Below are 16634 nucleotides of genomic sequence, written 5' to 3'. Positions count from 1 at the left end.
ACCTTCACGGAAGGGCTTCTCTCATTGACACAGCCACCACTTCTTGAGAAGGTGGATTACCTATGCTAACAGAAGCAGCTCTCCTATCAGCACAAGTAGCATCTTCACTAAGCATTATAGCATCACAGCTGCAGCCTAAGCACAGACAAGCCCTCAGTGCTGATACTGTACAAGAACTAAAGGTGCTCCCTTTTTTGAGGCGTTTATGGTCTAAGAAACTAATGCGAGAATTTACAATCTATGGAATCAAGAGGTAAGAACAATTAGAATTTTTCTCCTAACATTAAAATATGTTAATTATTAACAACCCCTTAAGTATGAATGATACTTCACAGTAAGCTATGAAATGCTACATACAATATAATTAAATTTCTCATTTGGCATTAATCATGTAACCTATTTAGTCTTGTTATTGTCAATAACTAGACGTCACTCTACAGACTGTGCTGCTAGAAAGATGCTGTTTTCTGGTGCTTGGTAATAACTGTTACTAGCCTTGTGACCAAAGAGCTACTCTAATAGGTCATCCACTTTCCAGAGCAGGTTGACTGAAAACGTAACCAAATCTAGTCTTGTTACCCATTCTCTAGAACTTATTTAAATGATAAAATTCAATGGATTTACCAATTAAAGTTAAGTTCAGACAACTATGATACTCTACTTTAATCACTTGCCTTTAAAATGCATCTTTAACACCACTGTGACACTGGCGATGCAAAGGCCCAGAGCCTCGCTGAACAAAAAGGGCAGAGTTGAAAATGTGTGTGGCTTATGTCCGGGGTTAGTATAATAGTTATGGGGTTAATTAAAATAGATATTAGCGTTATAAGAATTTGTTTGTATTTATACTTTATAGAACGCTTGCAGAATGCTGCATATATTAATCCTACTTATAATATCTGTATGCCATGGCATCCATCTATAGATGTTAGAAATGTGTGTCTGTCTGAGTCTGTTTGTTCAAAACTACTCCTAAACAGTAAGATTTAGAACCATCAAGTGTGCTATGCAGCTTTCTCTTCTCCTAACTTAAAAAAAAAAAGGTCAGGATTTGGTTGTGCCAGGAAAACGGCAAGTATGGGGAATGCTACTGTTTTACATATCATGGAAAGAGAGGGGGCAAAGAGAGGACAATATTCACTGTCACCACTGGGGTAGTGAACACAGGAGAGAGCTATACTGCATAGTAACCACCATAGTCAGCCACACAACCAAGAGAGTGGTGGGCTGGGGCTTGCCATCTTGCCTGCCACCACACCAGGGAAGTGAAGGCCCTCCTACCAGGAAACAACCCCGACACCCCCCAGCAGCCCAAGAGGATCTGCAGGGAGGGAGAAAGCCTCCCCTAGTGGTCCCTGTGCATCTTTTTTGCCTCTGACCTCCTGTCCTAACAACCCCAAATCCCCAAGGCCATGCCCTGACTGCTGCACCTCGCACATTGCCAGCCCCCTTCTCTGAAGGACCCGGGCAATGCTGGGTAAGTCTTCTAGTAAAGTTATATTGAGTGCTTGCATTGTAAGTCTCTGTAATCATGTAACTCACCAAACAGGAAAAGCAGCTTTATTAAGGTAAAGTACTCATCCTGCACACAAAAAGGCCCATGGAAAGCAAATGAGGCATTGTATAGCATCAATAGACGGAGACTTTCATTACTGTGTTCCTAACTCTCTCCAGGAAAGGGAGAGCTATGCATGAACTCACCTAAGCAACTCAGATTCTGGTAAGAAGGGGATATAAAAGTTCCTGACAAGGAGAAACTGGTCTTTTTTATGCTGTCTAGACTCTGAGGGGCAAAGATTCCTAAACATACACAAGAAATCCCCATGTTGCTTGTCAGGGGTCAGTACTAAAGGAAATATAGCTTATATTACCTTTTAAATCTTAAGAACTCATTTGTGCATTTTAGACATAGCCATTTTAACCTGTTTCAACAAAAACAATGGCACCTTAAAGACTAAGGGTATGTCTAGACTACAGGGTTTTGTCGACAGAAGTTTTGTCGACAGATACTGTCGACAAAGCTTCTGTCGACAAAGAGTGTCTAGACTAGATCCAGTTCTGTCGACAAAGCAAGCCGCTTTGTCGACATAACAGTGTGGACGCAAAGGACAGTGTAGATGCAATAATGCCTTCTATTGACAGAACTCTGTCGATAAAAGGCGTTATTCCTCATAGAATGAGGTTTACAAATGTCGACAAAACTGCTGAGTTTTGTCAACGTTATGTAGACATAACTCAAAGGCAGTGTGGACGTAGGTATAGTTTTGTCGACAAAAGTCCACTTTTGTCAACAAAACCCTGTAGTCTAGACACACCCTCACAGTTTTATTATGGCATAACCTTCCAGTCATCAACACTGCTATGGGTATTCATATGGCCTCCAGTATGCTAACATGGCTGACTTAGAATCATGCTTTCTCAACTCTCATCCCAAAGTGCACCTCCTCTACTTGCACTGTACTGATGACACATTCACCATCTGAATCCCTGGAAAGGAGGCCCTTGAAGAATTCCACTGGGATTTCAACTTCCATCCTACCATCAATCTCAGGCAGGATCACTCTACATAAGAGATCCACTTTCTGGACACTAAAATGCAAGTAAGTGATGGTCACAATAACAGCACCCTATATAGAAATTGACTGATCTCTATACTTACCTACTTAACTCCCGCTTTCATCCACAACACATCACAAGATTCATTGTCTACAGCCAAGCCTAAAGATACAACCTCATTTGCTCCAATCTAACATCTACAAGATCTATCAAGCATTCTTAAAAACTACAATTACCCATCTGGAGAAATGAAGAAACAGATTGACAGAGCCAGGCAGGTACCCAGAAGTCACCTACCATAGGACAGACCCAACAAAAAAAGCAACAGAATGCCACTGACCATTATCTACAGCCTCCAGCTAAAACCGCTCTAATACATCATCAAGGATCTACGACCTATCCTAAATGATGATCGCTTGCTTGCACAGATCTTGGGAGGCAGGCCAGTCCTTGCTTACAGACAGACTCTTACCCGAAACAAATTCACCACGAAACCCCCTCCCCGAAAAACTAACACAGGAATCAATCCATGCAAGAAGCCCTGTTGACAACTCTGTTCACACATCTACCCTAATGATACTATCACAAAGCCTAACCACATCATCCATACCATTAAAGGTCCATTCACCTGCACATCTACTAACGTGATGTATGCCTTCATGTGCCAGCAATGTCCTTTGTGGACAAACTGGACTACCTCTATCCAACCAAATAAATGGACACAAATCAGACATCAGAAATTAAAAAAAAACAAACACCCTAATGGGAGAGTATGTTAATCTCTCTGGACACACCAATAAGCACTTGAAAGTTACCATCCTCAAGCAAAGAAACAAAAAAACAAACTTGAAAAACAGGCTGCAGTGTGAAATTTTTAAGCTGAAATTCATATGCAAATTTGACACCATTCCAATGGGTCTGAACAGGAACAGGAAAAGGCTCTCTCATAGCAATAAGTCATTTTCCACTTTAGGTATGCCCGCCACCTTATCAACATTCACCCTGATGGAATTAGCTCCGATGTAACACTCCCACAGGTGGACCTCTGTGGTCCAGCACCCTTGAGACCTGACTGGTCCCAGATGAGGGATTTTCCTGGACCAGAGGTGGTGATTTTTGAACTCCTGCCACCGGCCCCGCCACTGGCCTCCCAGCTAGCTCCCTGCCTCCTGCTGTCCCGCTGAGCAGCCCAGCACTGGTGCTCCAGGCAGCTGTGCACAGTGTGTGCTGGGCTTCTGGACAGCTGCGTGCGCCAGAAATCCACACGCTGCACAACAGAGCTCCCTGAGAAACCATGCATGCACTGCAGGGCAGTGAAGGGTATGCATGTGTTCATTTTAAACAAAATGTGGTTTGGAAAGTAGGTATGCATAAAGAAGCATGCTATGGCTCACCACCCTAGCAACAGCCTAGAAAAGGCCAAGGGGAGAGGGGTGAACTCAACATGTGGAGTGGAGAAGTACAAGCATGTGACAAACAAAGCAATATATGGAAAGGTTGAATCTGATTGGTTTAGAAGTTTGTGTTATGTAACCTGTAACTGCCATGTGCTATAAAACAGCAAGGGGAGGGGCTCCTTGCTCGAGGGGCTCTGGCTGATTTTAGTACCAGGGGCTCTCCCTTTGTGCACATTGAATAAAGTATTGAATTGAATTGAATACCCTTGATTCTGCCCAGCACCTGACTCTCTGGGAACCACAAAATCCCAACAGCAGCCATACACTGGGTCTCCCACTGCCACGTGCTGGGAGGCCCTGTCAGCTCCCTGCAGGCAGCCCACTGCCCTGCAGGAATCCTTACTGCCGGCCCTATCCTAGGACTCTCTGGTCTCAATGAATGAAGGAGACGATGGTGTAGGGAGGAGAGGTTTAGGTTTATTAGGAACTGGGGACACTTTTGGGAGAGAGGGAACCTATACAGGAAGGATGGGCTCCACCTAAATCAAGGTGGATCCAGACTGCTGGCTCTAAACATTAAAAAGGTTGTAGAATAGTTTTTAAACTAAGATGGGGGAAAGCTGATTGGTGCAGAGGAGCATGTGGATTGGACAGAGACTTCTATTAGAGGAGAGTCCATTGATGGAGATTCTCTAGGTTTTAGTCAGAAGGAAAGGAGGGAAGATGATAAAGTATGGGCCAGATCAGAGAAGAAATAAATCACATATGCAAGAATCTAATACATCAAGGAAGGGCAGACAAACAAACAGCAGCAATTTTTTTTAAAGTGCTTCTACACAAATGCTAGAAGTCTAAATAATAAGATGGGTACCTTGTGTTAAAGGAGGAGATTGACATAATAGGCATCACAGAAACCCGGTGGAATGAGGACAATCAGTGAGACACAATCATACCAGGATACAAAATATATCAGAAGGACAGAACAGGTCATGCGGGTGGCGGAGTGGCACTATACATGAAAGATAATGTAGAATCAAATGAAGTAAAAATCTTAAATGAATCAACACATTTCACAGAGTCACTATGGATAGTAATTCCATGCTCTAATAAGAATGTAACAGTAGGGATATACTATCGACCACCTGACCAGGACAGTGATAGCGACCTTGAAATCCTAAGGGAGATGAGAGAATCTATCAAAACGAAAAACTCAATAATAATGGGGGATTTCAATTATCCCCATATTGACTGGGTACACGTCACCTCAGGACGAGATGCAGAGATAAAATTTCTTGATGCCTTAAATGACTGCTTCTTGGAGCAGCCAGTACAGGAACCCACAAGGGGAGAGGCAATTCTCGATTTAGTCCTGAGTGGAGTGCAGGATCTGGTCCAGGAGATAACCGATGCAGGACCGCTCAGGAATAGTGACCATAATACAACAACATTTAACATTCCTGTAGTGGGAAGAACACCTCAGCAGTCCAACACTCTGGCATTTAATTTCAAAAAGGGGAACTATGCAAAAATGAGGAGGTTAGTTAAACAGAAATTAAAAGGTACAGTGACTAGCTGCATGGAAACTTTTTAAAGACACCATAATAGAGGCCCAACTTAAATGTATACCCCAAATTAAAAAAAACATAGTAAGAGACCTAAAAAAAGAGCCACTGTGGCTTAACAGCCTTGTAAAAGAAGCAGAGAGAGATAAAAAGGCATCTTTTAAAAAGTGGAAGTCCAAGCCTAGTGAGGTAAATAGAAAGGAACATAAACACTGCCAAAGTAATTATAAAAACGTAATAAGAAAAGCCAAAAAAGATTAAGTAACAGCTAGCCAAAAGCTCAAAAAATAACAACAAAATGTTTTTTAAGTACATTAGAAGCAGGACGCCTGCTATAAAACCAGTGGGGCCCCTGGACAATTAAGATACAAAAGAAGCAATCAAGGTCGATAAAGCTATTGAGGAGAGATGAAGGATTTCTTTGCTTCAGTCTTCACGGCTGAGGATATTAGGGAGATTCCCAAACCTGCACCATCCTTTGTGGGTGATGAATCTGAGGAACTGTCCTGGATTGACGTGTCATTAGAGGAGGTTTGGAACAAACAGAAAAACTTAACAGTAACAAATCACCAGCACCGGATGACATTCAAGGGTTCTGAAAGAACTCAAATGTGAAATTGCGGAACTATTAACTGTGGTTTGTAACCTATCCTTTAAATCAGCTTCTGTACCCAGGGACTGGAAGACAGTTAACATAACGCCAATATTTAAAAAGGGCTCTAGAGGCAACCCTGGCAATTACAGGCCAGTAAGTCTAACGTCAGTACCAGGCAAAAAAGCTGAAACAATAGCAAAGAATAAAATTGTCAGACATGTAGAAGAAAATAATTTGTTGGGCAAAAATCAACATGGTTTCTGTAAAGGGAAATCATGTCTTACTAATCTATTAGAGTTCTTTGAAGTGCTTAACAAACATGCAGACAAGGGGGATCCAGTAGATACAGTATACTTAGATTTCCAGAAAGCCTTTGACAAGGTCCCTCACCAAAGGATCTTGTGTGAATTAGGTTGTCATGGGATAAGAGGGAAGGAAGATCCTTTCATGCATTGAGAGCTGGTTAAAAGACAGGAAACAATGGGTAGGAATAAATGGTAAATTTTCAGACTGGAGAGGGGTAACTAGTGGTGTTCCCCAAGGGTCAGTCCTAGGACTAATCCTATTCAACTTACTCATCAACTATGTAGAGAAAGGGCTGACAAGTGAGGTGGCAAAGTTTGCGGACGATACTAAACTGTTCAAGAAAGTCAAGACCAAAGCAGACTGTGAAGAACTTCAAAAAGATCTCACCAAACTGAGTGACTGGGCAACAAATTGGAAAACTAAATTTAATGTGGATAAGTGTAAACTAATGCACACTGGAAAAAAATAACCCCAACTATACATACAATATGATTGGGGATAATTTAGTTACAACAAACCAGGAAAGATATCTTGGAATTATTGTGGATAGTTCTCTGAAAACATTCACACAGTGTGCAGAGGCAGTCAAAAAAGCAAATAGAATGCTAGGAATTATTAAAAATGGGATAAAAAATAAGACGAAGAATATCTTACTGCTACTATATAAAACTATAGTACGCCCACATCTTAAATATTGTGTACAGATGTGTTCTCCTCACCTCAAAAAAAAAAAAAAAAAAAAGATATTTTGGCATTAGAAAAGGTTCAGAAAAGAGCACCTAAAACGATTAAGGGTTAGGAATGGGTCCCATATGAGGAGAGGCTAAAGAGACTGAGACTTTTCAGTTTAGAAAAGAGGAGACTGAGGGGGTATATGATAGAGGTATATAAAATCATGAGTGGTGTGGAGAGGGTGAATAAAGAGAAGTTATTTATTTGTTACCATAATATAAGAAGTAGAGGACACCAAATGAAATTAATGGGTAGCAGATTTAAAACATACAAAAAAGTTCTTCTTCACACAGTGCACAGTCAACCTGTGGAACTCCTTGCCAGAGGAGGCTGTGAAGTCTAGGACTATAACAGAGTTTAAAAAAAGAGCTAGGTAAATTCATGGAGGTTAGGTCCATAAAAGGCTATTAGCCAGGGGGTAAGGAATAGTGCCCCTGGCCTCTGTTTGTCAAAGGCTGGAGAAGGATGGCAAGAGACAAAACTGTTTGTTCATTGTTTTCGGTCCACCCCCTGTGGGGCACCTGGTATTGGACACTGTCAGCAGACGGACCTTTGGTCTGACCCAGCATGGCCGTTCTTATGTTATGTCTTGCAACACCAATGTTAGACTATGGATGTTGCCAGGCCAGAGAATCCCGGTTAAGAGAGTTTCAAGCTGTACCTGTTTTGTTCTATTTCCCTTCATGCATCTGAAGAAGTGACTTGCAACTCACAAAAGCCTTTGCCATAATAAAGCTGTTAGTCTTTAAAGTGCCACCAAACTCCCTGTTTTTCATTTATGTGGGGGCACATGCCTGTATGCATTTCCTGTTTTAACCTGTTGAAAAACATATTATTTTGCTTTGTTAAAAATTCTTCAGCTAGATAGTGTATTACACAATCGGCTACAGGCACTCTTTGGTTTGAGATCTGATTACAATTAACCAGGAATAAGTGATTGATTCTTTGGAATCGGGAGCAACCAGAACATTCTTGGGATTTGGGGGGCAGTAATTTTTGATAGTGGACTACTCTGAGAATTTGGAAAGTGGTCGAGGTCCACACACTTCCCTGATATTAATGGAGAAGTTATAAGGTGTGGGAGGCTGGATGCAGAATAAGGATGTTAAGTAACAGTTAACTGACTAGTCAAGTAGTTGAAGGAATTTGCATCAACAACTTGACTAGCCCATCAGGGGCTCTTGTGCATTTCAAAGGAGGCATGTGGAACTCTACGTGCAGCCCAGGGACAGCAGGAAGTCCTGCTGACTCCAGGCTGCATGTGGTGTGCCAGCTTCGAAATGTACAAGAGTTCCCAGCAGGGGCTCCCGGCATTTCAAATCGGCAGCGCAGCATGGATCCCTGGGTTAGTGGGGGACTCTGAGCTGACCCTAGGCTCCATGCTGCGCTGCCGATTTGAAATGCTATGTGGAGCCAGGGTCAGTTGAGGACTCTCCAGCTGATCCCAGGCTCCTCACAGCATTTCCCCAGAACCTGGGGTCAAGCTGGGGAATCCCCAGCTGATCCCAGGCTCCACGGAAATGCCACACTGGTCCATCCAGCCCAGTATCCTGTCTTCTGACAGTGGCCAGTGGATCATCTGGATCAGTGGTTCTCAACTGCTAGTCTGTAGACCAGTGCTGGGTCGTGACCCACTCGCTGCTGGGCTGCGACATACTGCAGTGTTTAGTCCAACTTCTCTCTGCCTGCCAGAACAGCAGCACAACTAGGGCGGGATGGACACTTCTGTTGCTGAGGGAGCCACCGAGGAACTGCCAGCGGGCCCTGGCTGCTGACAGAGGCCCCCTGTGGAGATATGAGACCTTCTTGCCTGCCCCACATGCATCCTCTGGTCCTGGAGACAGGTGGAAGCATCCTGGCTTCTCATGCTGCAGCTGCTCCTAACTTCCCCAGGGGTTCCAGGTAGGCTATGGTTCATGGGTAGGGCATGGTTCATGGGTAGGGCATGCAGTCTGGGGGGCCTAGTTGTGCACATCTCCCTCTCTCCAGGGGCGGGGACTAGTGCAGTGAGATGGGGACAGAGCAGAGTTGGAGGTGTCTAACTTATTTCCCTCTTGGCGGCAGATAGGGATGTTAAATACTGGTTAACTGATTAACCTCATGAATTCTGATTGGTTACTCGACTATTCTATAGTCCCCGGAGGTGGGGCTGGCAGTTAGTGCTCTATAGCTCCACTCCCAAGGAGCCCCCTGTCACTCCGCACTGCTGCTTCTCTATGAGAGACAGCAGTGCAGGTTGCCAGGCGGGAGCTGGTCCGTGAGAGGAACCAGTTTAAAAAACAGCTCCCCTCATGGACCGGCTGCCTATCGCCCCATGCTACTGCCTCTGATACTGAGGCAGCAGCACAGGGTGGTAGCAGACCCTGTCCAGGAGCAGGGGGTTGAACTCCCAGACCAGGTGTGAGCCGGAACTGAGACAGGCTGCCTGCCTGCCTAGCTCTTAATACACTTAAAATGCAGAGCCGCTGAGAGGGTAGGTCCCGGACCCACCATGATCCAGGACTGAGCTGAGTTGCTGGTCAGCCTACTAAAAACTTTAATGGCTAGGCAGGGGGGAAATGCATGTAGTCTGAAGCAATAACCTATAAGCTTTTGCTTACTGGTTTATCGACTACGCTATTACATCTAGCTGCAGGCAGAACAAAAGGCCTAGCTTATGATAACTGCATGATTACATTTTAAACTAATTTTACATAGATGTTAACGGCTCAACATAAGAAAGGAAAGTATTCTTTTAACAGAATTTTTTTTAGTGTTGTAGGTATCTCCAAACTCTGATCCATGACAATTACATGTATCTGTACACACACACACACACACACCCACCCACCCCAATACAATGTAAAATAACACATGAACCCTTACTTATTAATTATCATAATGAATATGCAAATGTACAAATAAAATGTTACTAGTCTGCCAAAAGTTTGTGAATGGGTTTGCTGGTCTGTGGTATAAAAAATGGTGGGAATCACTGATCTGGATTACCTGTAGTTCAATAAAATTTGCTTTCAGCTTCTTAGAGATCATTCTTCAAAATTCAGTGGTACATTGTTTATCTTGGCTCTAATTTTTTTTTTCCAGGCTGAATTTAGAAAAAATGTCAACTCGTTATGACTTGGCCAAGACTGTCCTTTGAACTCTCTGTTTTCTGCAACTTTTAAGAAATGCCTAGAATTGAGATACCTCCTCCCTGAAGCGGATCAATCTTGGGCAGGGCTATTTGACTTTGGAAGCCCCAGGGGCCACACTGATACTCATGGCATATGCCAAGGGTCGCAACTTAAGTGTGGTTACATATACATGCAAATACATTTGCCAATATATGCAAATACTTCATTCACACAGTCGGGCATGAATACAAAGATTAAGGCAAGACTACACAACATGAAAGTGGGGATGCGTAGGCCACACTCTCAGAAAACCATCATCCAGTACAGTCAGTCAAGCATTCACATGGAAAACGCAAACAAGAGGAAGACCTTGGACAACGTGAAACTGAAGGAGATTTACTGAAACAGAAGGACAACAACTGGGGTACTCCTCAAGTCAGCTAGAAGTTTTTTCCTCAAGACAGAGTGAAGTGGGGGATATTTGTCGATGACTTATGCTCCACTCAGAGTACAAGGGTTTAAGATGACGACACAATATGCAGGCCCCATTTAAGTCAGTTCTGCTGATATTAATAACATGCAATATTTACCCGAATTCCACCCATACAACAGCACTTTTAAGGAGCAATAACAGTCCAGGAATTTAACTACTAAAACTCATTTCAACAGAAAACCATTATATTGACTCGCCATTATGGAATGTGTTCCCAGTGGAGGCCATGTTCAAAGGATCCCACCTGCGGCCATGTGTTGAGCCCGGCATAAACCCAAACCACACTGCAGGCCACAAATTAACAGGCTGCGTGCTGCCCGCAGCCTATGGGGCACGTGTCGAGTAGCCCTGGTCTACTCAACTAACTCCTGGTCATCTCATTAACCAACATTTAACGACAAGTACATCTGTGACGGAGTGTTGAGGTCTCCCTGACTTCTGCACCCCCGTAGTGGCAAGAACTGACTCCGCCAGCCAGTAGAATTGAGGGAGTTTATTGCTTCTCCAGGGTACAGCACAGCATAGACGTAATCTGGTCACAGTAACCAGGGCTAGGAAGCCTCAACACCCCCCCTTGAGATGGGGGAGACCGGGCCCTTCCAAATCTAGCCCCCTCCCTAGTCTGTTCTCTTTCTGCTTCCCTGACCACAACTGCCTCCCTCCCAGGCCCTGCCCACCAGCCAGGTGTTGATCTCCACCTTTCTCCCTTTGTCTCTCTCCCTGGGAGGCTGAGCATAGGTGTCTGGGTTAATACACATTTGAGAGAGTCAGCGAGAATCTCACGTCACAGCGCGGGGGGAGGGGGAACAGGGGGCACCGGGTTACAAAGAAGACAGCACCCCCACTACGCCACAACATCAAACACTGTTTATGGTTAATATGGGTAAAATATGCTTAGGTCTAGCTCATTAACTTAAAACTCACAGTACAACTAAGCTGAGTTAGATTCCTTTTGTAGAAGTACAGAACACTACTCTGAAACCAGCTTATTGACTTACTAACAGATGCCCCTTCTTTATCAAGGTGGTTGGAAGTCTTACAGAATTCCATTCTAATCTAAAATATGGGACATTTATAAAAATTTGGTTCCATGATCTGGTAGAAATTTTGCTCATAATACTAACTTCTTAAGGTTTTTTCTGCATCCTTCATTCAATTTCTTATATTCAATACAATTGTTTTCAACCTCTTTTCATTAGCAGACCACTAAAAAATTTCAAATAGAGATGCAAAGACCTTTTGGAAAGTTTAAGATATAGTCTACAAACCATCAGGAATTTGTGGACAACAGACTCAAAACAACTGTAATAATATTTCTCCATGGTATATATGCATTGATCCGATATTACTTGGGTACATGAGCTACTATTTAAAAAGGAAGGTTATTAAAGTTTAAGCATTACATATTAAGTCTCAAACTAGTATACCGAATGTGTGGCTGCAGCAAGTACAAGTGTTTGCTGGCTGCATACCATGTAAAAAGACACATTGACAGCTCTTTGCCCCAGCAGGTGGCTGCTTTGAGTGACATGTGCGACACAGCAGGCAGGGAGTCTGTCCCAGGGTCCCACTGGGCTGCAGGCTGGAAGCCTACTAAGGTAAACACTTCCCCACCTGAGCCTGCACCTGGAACCCTATCCCCCTGACCTAAGTCACAATCCAAACCCCTGAACCCCTTTCTGCACCCCTGACCCTGGTCATAATCCCCTCCCAGACTCTGTGCCCACTTGCTGCACCCTAATCCTCTACCTCAGGTCACAACCCCCTCTTTCAGGTCTTTGGAGCGGGGCCTGGAGCTGGAGTGCAGAGCGGTTGAAGTGCAGGTTTTTACCCGGAGCTGGAGCAGAGCCGGAGCACAGAAAATCTTGACTGCTCCACTGCTCCAGTTTTTTTTTTTTCCCTCATTTTCAATCCAAAATGAATGATATTTTAGCAAGAAAGTCCTAAAGGTGCCAAAAAGTTTCAGATTGTATAACAATTGATATTAACATCTACTTTACCACTTTACGTAATATGTCACAGTTATTCTCACTTCAGCTGAAATCAAGATTTAATGTACAGATACAAAATTACAATGTTTTTTGGCGATATGTTTTATTAAAGAATCAGATATTTATCAGACATCCAGCAACACTGCAGACTGCTCCCAACCTTGTGCCAAGGTTAGGCGAGTATGTACTCGCATAGATTAGTTAGATTAGTATGTGTTTATTTTCAACCTTGTAACGTGTAGCCTCGTTACTTTCCAACAATTAATGTTGTAGAACAGCAATAGCATGTACTAGCACTACAGCACATACAAATTTCATTGATATATCTATATTAAAGCATTTGAGATATTAATTAAAAACTTGGAAAATATTTTGAATACTTTTACTGCAAAATTTCATAAGAGAAACTAACTTGCAATTTATAAATAAAAATGTATATGAATTATGTATATTTAAAATACTTCTTACTTCATTAAAAATGCAAGAAATATGTTAAAATATTAAAATATACTTCAATAATAATTTTGTGTAAAAAGAAAATGTGATCATTTTTGTCCAGAAAAGGCAAAATAAATTCGAAGTACCTTAAGTGGTTAAGATACCACAACCAGGTACACTACAAAAAAAATGTAATGCTTTTGTTCATTGCTTTTCAAAGATCATAATAAGAAACATTTGGATGCGGTAGCAGCACAAGAATATTTGGCCATGCCTTCAACAACAAAAACAACAACAACTCAAATCTGCTCCCCATGATTAAGAGCCGATTTAAGGAAAAGGATCTCAATGACGTATTTACTTTTGAATTTGAAAAGCCCAAATTTGGGCTTTTGGGAAAAGCAAAGAAGAAATCAGCAACGTGGAAGGTGGAAAAGGAAGTGAATGGTGAGCTCAAACCATGTAGCTTCAAGACAACTGAAGCAAGTGCCGTGAAAAATGTCAACCTCTGGCGGGATGTAAAACGTAACCATCCTGAAAACAACGTGGCTCTGGTTACAAAGAAGGACCAGGAAGATGAGGCAAAACAGAAAGTTGACATGGCTAAACGACATTCATCTGGCTCTTTGAAAACTCCCGGAGAAAAGATTTTTTGCAGCACTTCATCTGAAAAGAAACCCAAAATTGAGCAAACAAAACTGACTCATATTTGAAGTCCTCAAAGGTTACAGTCACCATGGATGCCAATACTTTCCGTGAAGGGCTGATGGAAATGGTTTGCTTGAGTTCAACACTGCTCACTACCTTCAGGCTAAACAAAGGATTCCAAAAAGTTGCAGGTGAAATGAGTTGGCAGGTTGGTATTTCAATGGGGCACGATGCGGTTCGTCATTTAGTTGTCAGCACAGCTGAGTCTGGTCATGAAGAGCTGAAGAAAGCTTTAGAGCAAAAATTGTGCTACCTGAAAATGGATGCGGCAACCTGTGGAAACAGAAATTTTCTTGCAATCAATGCTCAGTACAGTAAAACTCCATTAGTCCGGCATCCAATGCTCCGGGACTCCTGATGGTCCGGCACCATCAGGAATCCAGAAGTGATGGGGCAGCCGGACAGGCTTCTCCCATTCAGCTGCTGCTGAAACTGACCAGCAGCTGAATCAGGGAAGCCGGGAGCAGAGCAGGTGGGGTGCTGCCGGGTTGGTCTCGTAGCACTGCCCCTCGGGGCTGCGGGACCAGCCTGGCAGCACCGCAGCTGCTCTTGGGGACGCCTGAGGCAGAGCAGCTGGAGTGCTGCCAGGTTGGTCCCGCAGCGCCAAAGGACGGCGCTGCGAGACAACCCGGCAGGACCCCAGCTGCTCTGCCCCAGGGGTCCCCAGGTCAGCCGCTGCTGAAACAGATCAGCGGCTGATTCCAGGAAGCCCAGTGCAGAGCTGCTCTGCCCGGGGCTTCCTGGAATCAGCCTCTGATCTGTTTCAGCAGTGGCTGACCTGGGGACCCCTGGGGCAGAGCAGCTGGGGTCCTGCTGGGTTGGTCCCGCAGCGCCGAGGGGCAGCGCTACGGGACCAACCGGGCAGTACTCCAGCTGCTCTGTCCCAAGCGTCCCCAAGAGCAGCTGGAGTGCTGCTGGGTTGGTGCCGTAACGCCGCCCCTCGGCGCTGGGACCAACCCAGCAGCACCCCAGCTGCTCTATTGTAGGCATCCCCGATTCAGCTGCTGCTGAAACTGACCAGCAGCGGCTGAATCAGGGATGCCTGGGGCAGAGCCAGACTATCGTAAGGGGGGGCTATGAGGGATATGGGGTGGCATCCCCTCCCACCCCACTCCAGACCCCGATAGCCCCCCCTTCTGATAGTCCGGCATATCTGATAATCCGGCACCCCCTGGGTCCTAAAGGTGCCGGATTATCGGAAGTTTACTGTACTATGAAAAAGGAAAAGATAAAGCTGTGGTAAAAACCTTGGACATAATTGACACTGAAGGGCATCACAATTCTTCCTACGTGAAAAGTCAAGTAAAAGCTATTTTAGAAAAATTTGGGATCAGTGAAATGCAAGTGCTGAGCACCTGCGTTGACAATGCAGCAAACATGACGTGTGACGTCAAAAATTTCAGCGAAGACAATTAAACCATTTCTACCTCTGAGAACAGGGATGTGGACAGAACTGAAGCTATTTTGCCTGATGAAGGAACTAAAGGAATGGATGAAATCGAACTCAACATGGATGCTGCTGTGTAATGGGTTAATGACCAGAGCCTCATACTTCCAACATGTCTTCATGAGAACAACTCAAAAGTCCAACTGATGAGGTGTGGTATTCACACTCTTCAGTTGGCAATCTGGGATGGACTGAACAAAGAACATGAAGAAATTTCTAGCAAAAATTTGACAAGTCGTTGTCAAACTACGAACCCCAAGTATTCGAAGTGTTCTGCTTGATCTACATGGGGTAACACAATCATTGGATACTGTGACTCGCTGGGGTTCAACATTTGCGATGATTGATCAGCTTCTCATTTTTCAATCTTACTGTAAACAAGTGGCTGCTGCTGGAACAAGAGAACTCAAGTTAAAAAAAGCTGAATGAGACTAAGTGAAGAACCTGCGAGACCTCTTGGCAAAGCCAAACCAAACAACTGTGAATCTTCAAGCTGTCAATGTAACCCCAGGAGTTTTAATGAAGCAATGGCGAAAACTGTCAAAATTCTTGCAAGAAAATGGTGGACAAATTGCAGAAGGAATTCCATCCTCCATGCAGAAATACGAAGAGAAGCTTTTTGACAATATTCATTTCCTTGCTGGAGTTTATGTTGACCCATGGTATCGGATTCTTCTTACCTCAAGGGAAATACCGAAGGCAAAGGAAGGGCTCCTTGATATTGCTCGACAACTCGAAAAACAAAATCTATTGCTACACTTGAACTCAGAAAAAGAGGTTGAAGAAAACGAAACAACAAAAGGAGTCATCAACAATCGAATTTGCGGTTTCGGAAAGTTCACATCCTTCAGAAATAACAGGCTGTTCTCAAACTTCCATCTCCATTCTTAACTTTTTCGAGCCTCCATCCCTGAGACATCTTCAACCATCACAGGGAAATGGAGGTAATTCAAGCACAAATTCTTCAGAAGATGAAGACTTCAAAAAGGAATTGGATAAACAAGACAGACGCCGGCAAGTTTCTGAGATTCATAATTGTAATGAAGCATTATTCGAGAGAAACTTTCGGGAAGATTGTGAGGCAATGGAGTCTATTTGGTAGACTAAAAGTTAAGTTTACCCATACTGCATTCCAGGCTGCCTGTAGAATTGCTTCGAGCATGCCAACAACTCAAGCTAGTGTAGAGCGACTGTTTTTGGCATTAAAGTTAATTTTAAATGATCTGCAGCAGGCTATGAAAGGTGACTTGATTGCTGCAATAATTTTTTAGATTGAATTATGAATTATTCTAGTTT

The 16634-nt window shown here is 43.6% G+C and overlaps 1 protein-coding gene and 1 pseudogene across 2 annotated transcripts in view; one reads left to right on the top strand and one right to left on the bottom strand.

Moving 5' to 3' along the window:
* The window catches only part of FAM193A (family with sequence similarity 193 member A), a 127267-nt gene that overhangs the window by 65857 nt on the left and 44776 nt on the right, over nucleotides 1-16634 (bottom strand). The gene's annotated exons all lie outside the window — the stretch shown is intronic.
* LOC149524493 (uncharacterized) lies at nucleotides 63-16631 on the top strand (annotated as a pseudogene).

The sequence above is a fragment of the Pelodiscus sinensis genome, chromosome 4, assembly GCF_052426305.1.
Source record: "Pelodiscus sinensis isolate ZL-2025 chromosome 4, ASM5242630v1, whole genome shotgun sequence".
Lineage (NCBI taxonomy): Eukaryota > Metazoa > Chordata > Testudines > Trionychidae > Pelodiscus > Pelodiscus sinensis.
Note: the sequence above shows the minus strand (reverse complement) of the source record. Positions and strands in the feature narration are given on the sequence as shown.